The sequence below is a fragment of the Cololabis saira genome, chromosome 19 (genome assembly GCF_033807715.1).
Source record: "Cololabis saira isolate AMF1-May2022 chromosome 19, fColSai1.1, whole genome shotgun sequence".
Taxonomy (NCBI): domain Eukaryota; kingdom Metazoa; phylum Chordata; class Actinopteri; order Beloniformes; family Belonidae; genus Cololabis; species Cololabis saira.
Window position 1 is genome coordinate 40,181,022 of NC_084605.1, and position 7,220 is coordinate 40,188,241.

Here is a 7,220-nt window from a genome sequence, read left to right on the forward strand (position 1 = left end):
ATAGTGCACATTTTTAGTGTAAAAACAAAAGTGCAAACAGAAAGTCTGTAGAAAACTTGTAAAGATATTTTTGCCTCATGACTGTAACTACAGTTCTAGTAAAACAGAAAAAATAACTTGTGAACTCAACAGCTCAATGCCATTTTCCATTGGTATTTTATGACTATTTTCTGACTCTCACAGTAAAACGGAACAAAGTGCGTCCCTTTTCAGCTCAATACGGGACGCTACTTTAGTTTATAAATACAGGACGATTCCGTTTTTCAAGGGACGGTTGGCGACCCTAATTAGAATGTCTCTGGTCAAGTCCTGGCTGGGAACTATATCTTCTCCATTCAATTCAATTCAATTGAATTTTATTTGTATAGCGTCTAATACAAGAGAAGTTGTCTCTAGACGCTTTCCAGAGACCCAGAACATGAACTCCCCTTTAGCAGGTAAGAAACCTTAAGCAGGACCTGGATCATAAGGAGGGACCCTCCTGTTGAAGGCCAGACTGGGGGGGTCGGGGACGTCAACAGCACACCAGGCAGGTGGAAGCAGCAGCGGGATGACCAGGGGTGGGGGGGGGAGACCGGGACCGCAGGCCAGCACGCAGCTCCCGAAGCTCCGGCCTGCAAACATGCACAAAAGAGAAAAAAGGGGCGCCAGCACAAGAAACTAAATGCTTGCATGCAAAGAACACAGGCAAAATATGCATAACTGATGATTCTAAACTGCCCAAAGTGTTTTTGCCTGAATGTGGCCTTGTGATGGACAGGTGACCTGGCCTGGGTGCAACCCTCTGTTTCACCTGCAGAGAGCTGGGACTCTTGAATGGAAAGAAGCAGGTAAGGATCCTGGATGATACAAACTTACAATTGCTTGATGCTTTGTGCAGTCTCCTCTCCTACAAGGGTCTTGACCTTTTCCTCTTGCAGTCTGATGACTCGAAAAACTGCACCGACAGCCACTTAGCAGACCCACTTTGATGAGAGGAGACCTGTTGACAGTCGTCTGATTCTCCAGCAGACCAGCCGAAGTCGTGGGAGCAGAGAAAAAGCGGAGCTTGATGTCCATTTGTTGACTTGTTGAATTTGCTTGTTATTCTTCCTGGAGTGGGCTGGCGGGGCCTGCTCTCTGACGGTTCCTCGCCGTAATAAACGGAGACGGTTTTCATTCTCACACTCAACCCTCTGAGGGGCGGCTCGCTATGAAAGACAGAATGGAAAGGCAACATCTGCTGTGGGACGACCTACGGACCAACCTTGTCAGAGTGCGTTCGGCTCAGGATCAGCGGCTCCATCCTGGAGAGACTTGAAGCTCAAAGACTGCGCTCCTCTCTTTTTTTTCCCTCCTTCGGAGAGTCGGATAAGCTGCCGCAGAAAGACAGGCATTTCTGGCCGCCTGGAAAAAAATCTTGAATCCACTTTTTCCCTCATATCACATTTCCCCCCTTGTTTGCTTCTTTCTCACGTCTCCTGGACTGATGCAATAGCACCTGCGTGGAGTCACCTGTGCACAATTAGCCCACACCCACTCAACTTTAAATCTAAATAAGCTCCCAAAAGCTCCTTTCATCCTACTTCTTTTCTCCACACATGCAATTCGTGAGGCTGCTTTTGCACCAATAGTCATTGCATGAGCATAGCAGAAGATGGGAGGACTGTTAGGGATCAGCTGCCAGGGCTTCAGCAAAACAAGGGTCAAAGTGTGTGTGTGTGTTCGTGTGTGTGAAGTGCCCTGAGCGTCACAGCCCATGTAAAATGATGAAGGAAAGGGATTAGAGGGAGATTGCTTTGAAGAGGAGAGAAGCAGTGAGAACATTTGCACACACCCAGAGCAGTTTGTGCATCTTTCCCTGCGTGCATGCTAACCGGCGCGCTGCAGACGTGTGTCACAGGGAGTTGTTGGCGAAACCCTGGCACGCACACGCTCGCATGCACACGCCGGCCCTCGGACTCGGAGCACGATTGCCACCCACTTTTCACCCGAGGAGGGACACGCAGGGGATCAGACCTCTGTTTTCTCTAGTTCCTATAAGAAAAGCCCTTAATCCCCGGCCTAGTCTGAGCAAATATCTCCGTCAGGCACGAGCCCGAATCAAAACAGCCCACAGAGTCACTGAGTCATCTTTTTGAGGTTCAAGTTTGCTTCATCTCTCTTTGGCCTTATATCTTAAATCAAGATATTGAGCTAAAAAACAGATTTTAAAATTGTATTTGGTGTGCGATGATCCAAGAAGATTGCACTAAAGACATGACAGCATTTTTTTTCTATCGTCTCAAAACTTTGCAGTATCCATCAATTGTTGGTTTAACTCTCTTAAAAATGCAAATTGCAAATTTGTTGGTGATGAAAAGATATTTTACCGATGGTTTGCATGCCGCTGCAATGAACTGTCACTTATTTGCCCAGAGTGCAGCAGACGCCACACAAAATGAGCAATTAAGATGGTCTGGTTGCAGGACTCAAATCAAATCAAATCCAACTTTATTTGTATAGCACCTTTCATGCACGAAGTGCTTTACATAAAAACAATACACAAATATAAAATGTATTAAACGTATAAAGCTAAAAGAAAGAAGTAGAAGATAGGCTATGAAGTTAAAATACACACTAAAAAATTATAAAAGTGTAACATAAAATAAAGAGTAGGTCTAAAGAGCAAGACATTGGAAACTGAGAGAATAAACAATAGACTGTATAAAATAGACCATGAATAATGACAAAAACATTTAAATTTAACATTGAGATAAAACAATGAGATAATAAAACAGGATAAACTAAACTAAGGATTAATATAAAACAGAGTAGTAAGATCCAATAAAAATAGGGGTGAGCATAGAAAATTATGAAGAGTTACATGAGTCAGTTAAAAGCCTGATTAAAGAGATGGGTCTTTTTAAAAACATCAAAATTCTCTGCGGCGCTGAGGTTCTCCGGGAGGTTGTTCCACCATAATAGGATCCTCCTTCAGAAGAGCTGCAGCTTTTCAGAGATCCAGATCCATCCTGACGCATGATTAAGGATGTCTCCACGTTACGCTCACATTTGAAGAAAAGCAGGGACGCTGAACTCCAAAAAAAGACGCCAGGATTGTTTGAAGGCTACTATCCAAATGTCCTCATGAGAGGAGATGTTTGTGCTCTACTGGAAGGCTGTCAGTCCTGCCTCTCAGCACTGAGAGCGTTTATTTTATCTGTCGCTGAGTATATTTACATGGAAACACGGGAGCACTTAGTTACAGTTTCCCAGTGAAACTAACATACGCATGGAAACACACGAGAGCTGTGTGGACAAATACTGCAAAACTGCTGCTTGTCAAGACATTTCAGCACATCGCTCCCTAACACACCACAGATCATGATTTTTACTGCAAATTGTGGTTTAAAAGTTGATGAGCATGTAATATTGCAGCCTTCTAAATGTCTTTCCTCGCTTGCTTTGTCTCCATCAGTTTCATAAAATAAGCAGTGTAGATGTTGGAAGTGTTTGACTGTGGGAACGATAGCAAGGATTTGACTTTTCTCATGCTTGATTTATTAAACCATCACTCTATTGAAGAAAAGATGAAGAATAATTGATATGAGAGCGCGACATATGTGTTTGTGACGTTCAGCTTTCTCGTGCTGGTCTCAGCTGATCCTTCTAACATTTGCATAATTACATATTATAGTTTTACTGTCTCATGTACATAAGAGAGTATGTTGAAATGGATTAAATCTATTTAGAAAATCAAATCAAATACTGGTATGAAATAAAAATGAAGCCAAAGCCTTAGAAGAGGAGTCATATTTTCTGATTAAAGACATTTTAGTAAAGATTTGCTTAGACAGAGAAACAGAAATTGGATTGGATTTGTGCAGGATGGTGAAGGAAATGAAGTTATTCTTCTCCTGTGGAAGGAGGGCCCACAAAAGTCCAAAAAGAAAAGAAAATCAGAACAAATGTTAACCAGGCAAGGACCTGAATGTAGACCAAGACAGTATATTGAAACAGGCTGACTAGACACATTTACATTGAGAAAACACGGAAAGAAAACACTAAGAACAAACAGGAACAGGAAATAGTAGAATAATTAAACACAAATGGAAGTTACACACTCAAAAAAGAACACAAGAAGATCAAAAAATCCTCACAAAACCAGAATATCAACAAATCCAAAATCCATTCACTGATAGGAGCTCTCAACCTTTACAGGTGCAAGCAAATGCTGTTGGAAGTGCTCAGAGTGAGCTGCTCACGTTTTATTACAACAGAGAAACAGCTGCCTAGTGTAATTTAAAATGAAAAATTGTCAAAATCAAAACAATCTTTAACAATATTTGAAGTCATGTGATGACACAGGTCAACTTGAACCAAGTGCTGTCGCTACATAGGTTAAATGAAAGATTTAAGAGCTTAAAGACTGTGTGCCATAATTGAGTCATGGTTCAAATTTAAGTTGAAGAGATTTCAATTGATCCAGATAAATGATTGATTATTATTATCAATTCAATTTGTTCTGGATTCCCTCATGGATTCCCTCATGAGATCCAGATGTAGTTGCAGTGCAGAAGCATGTACACCTACACCAACTCTACCAACGGGTCAGTAACGCAACACACCTGCAGGTAACACCAGTATCACTACTTGCAAATACAATGTAGATATATACAACTGCAGGTCTGTCATTGCTACACGTCAAAATCAATTTGTAATTTTATGTATTAGTCCTTGTTGATGATTGGCTATGTACATTTTCAGAGCTTATCAGCATTTAGACTTGTGTTCATAGGTTTAGAGCCACACAGACCAGATTCTAACATGAATGTTGGAACTAGTTCCAAGGTGGAACCGGTTGTCGATTCTCACCCGTATTCAGATGACGTGATTGTCAGCATTGACATGTTTTGTTCACACTACAAGATGTGCTTGTCTTGTGATTGGCAGTTGTTTTGCCTTCTCTCCAGCTCTCCACAGTCAGTTAGAATATTACATGATGGAAACATTAAAAAGCAATAAGTTCTCGCCAACATTCAACAAAGTTAAGCTCAGTGAGCTCAAGAAAGGCCCTGCTTTCTTGGCCATGATCTCAGAACATGATACAACTGCTGCTGCCTCTTACCCAGCACCACCTCACTGGAATATTTGACATTTGTCGGTTGTGCTCCTCATTTCTGTTGCTCCCTTTAATGTCCTCTCATTTCATCTCCCTTGAGCTGTTCCTGGTTGCAGCTCAAAGTGACCCCTGACTCACCAGTTCCTCCCCTACCAAATTCCTCCAGATACCTTGAATACTGGACATTTGGTCAGAGTGTTCATTCGGCGGGTCTCATGAATCACCTCTTTGAAGCGTGCATCACAAGGCTTATCAAATAAACATGGGGCCTCTAAAGTGCTATCCAACAGAATGTTTGATGATATACAGTATTCTTTCTAAAAGCTATGCATTAGGCAACACTAGTTAGGGATGGTGGGGACTTTCACATGTGTATTTTCTTATTCCTAAATCAGAAATCATGAATTGTATGTCCCAAATACCAATATTTGATGGAAAACGTACGTCCATTTATAAAGTTGAATAGTCCCTCACAGGGTTATATTGGTTCTATAAGTTGAGGACAGAGTCCCAAATGTCCATCAGTTACTTAAAAGTTGTGTACAGTTGGGAACCCTTAAACAGCATAAAACATTTAAACCTGAAGTCAAGTATGGAAGTGAGGTCTTGATCAAGGAACACTTCCCACCTCCTCCATCATACTTCCTTCCTTACTCTTGATGTTTTGATGGGTTGATTGGTGAGTCTGAATTGACTGTAGATAGAAAGGGTTGTTTGTCGTATCCTGCCTTTCGCCCAGTGAACTCCAGGAAAGACTCTCATAGAAAATGAATGGATGGATGTACTGATAGGCCTCTTGGATTGTTTTACAGTGAATCGTGAAGGTTACTGCACAATTTGCTCGTCAGGCGTATCCTGAGACGGAGGGGTAGCATTGGAAGAACAGCACCAGTTGTTTGGAGGCAAATTAGCCTGGGTGGCCCGAAACAAATAGCTCTGAATAAATCATCACACACTTATTCCCATTTTGTGCACAGTCTCTGTTTGCCTTATGAATAAATGAGAACTTGCCCCTATTTACCCCCCCCCCCTCATTACAGACACTGGCCCATCACACTTGGAGGTCTTCACACACCAACACACACGCTGAAAAAACACCTGCCCTTTACTGTTTAAAACTTGCATCTCGAACGGTTCATATAAATAACAAAGCTCTTAACATAATGCCAGCTCGTGTGAAATTACACAGCCGTAAGTTTTTCTTTTCTACACCGTCTTATTTACACCAAACCAAAGCAAAAATGTGCACACGCAGAGAATACACACTAAGGCAAACCGGGTTGTTAATAATTAAAGTTGTCAGAGTGCCACAGTGCTGAGTGAAGGGACAGCATGCAAAGAGCACAGAAGAAAAAGTCCAGGTTCCACTAAGTAATTATTTATCACCTAAGGCTATAGCTGAGGAGTGTTACTTGTGGGAGCCGACATGATGAACTAGCCTGGAGGAGGCCTTTATGAGGTGTTTCAGACACATTCAATATTACCTTTCAGACTGTATATTTTGGTGGAGCACGTCATGGTGTACCCAGGCTTGATGTGAAAATATGGAGCAGGAGATGGGAAATTTGAGCTGTTGGTCTCCACTCCTGTGAACGAGGCAAATTTGTCTCTTTAGTCATCTAAATCGAGTCCCTTCTCAGGGTTAGGAATTGTTGTAATAGCAAGCACACTGTGACATATAACACCGCAAGTGTTTATCCAGCATCCCTCCCCGTTCTGCCACTCGTCTAAGAGCGTTTATCCACTCCCTCATTTGGCTTTTTATTTAAGGTATGTCTCGCTCTGACAAATGAGAGTGCTGTGGGGGTCATTGTTTAAGGTATGCGTGAGCTCTGGCTCGCGCAAATAGAGGCCCTTGCACACACAAATATGACAGCTCAGGCAGTTTGTCACTCTTTTGTTCCCGTAGAGTTTTGGGGCGTAATCAGATGACGGATCTGTCTCTGTTGATGCCACGGTAATTAACGAAGGCTGCATGGAGGTCCATAAACACACGCTGCCAATATTTTGCCACGCACATGAGTGTTTGCAAGAAAATCTGAGTGTGATGTATTAGTGCACACAATGCCACCTCACCTTTAAAAAACAATCATAAACCTTGTGAATTTTTTTTTTTTTAACATCTCATCGTGCATTG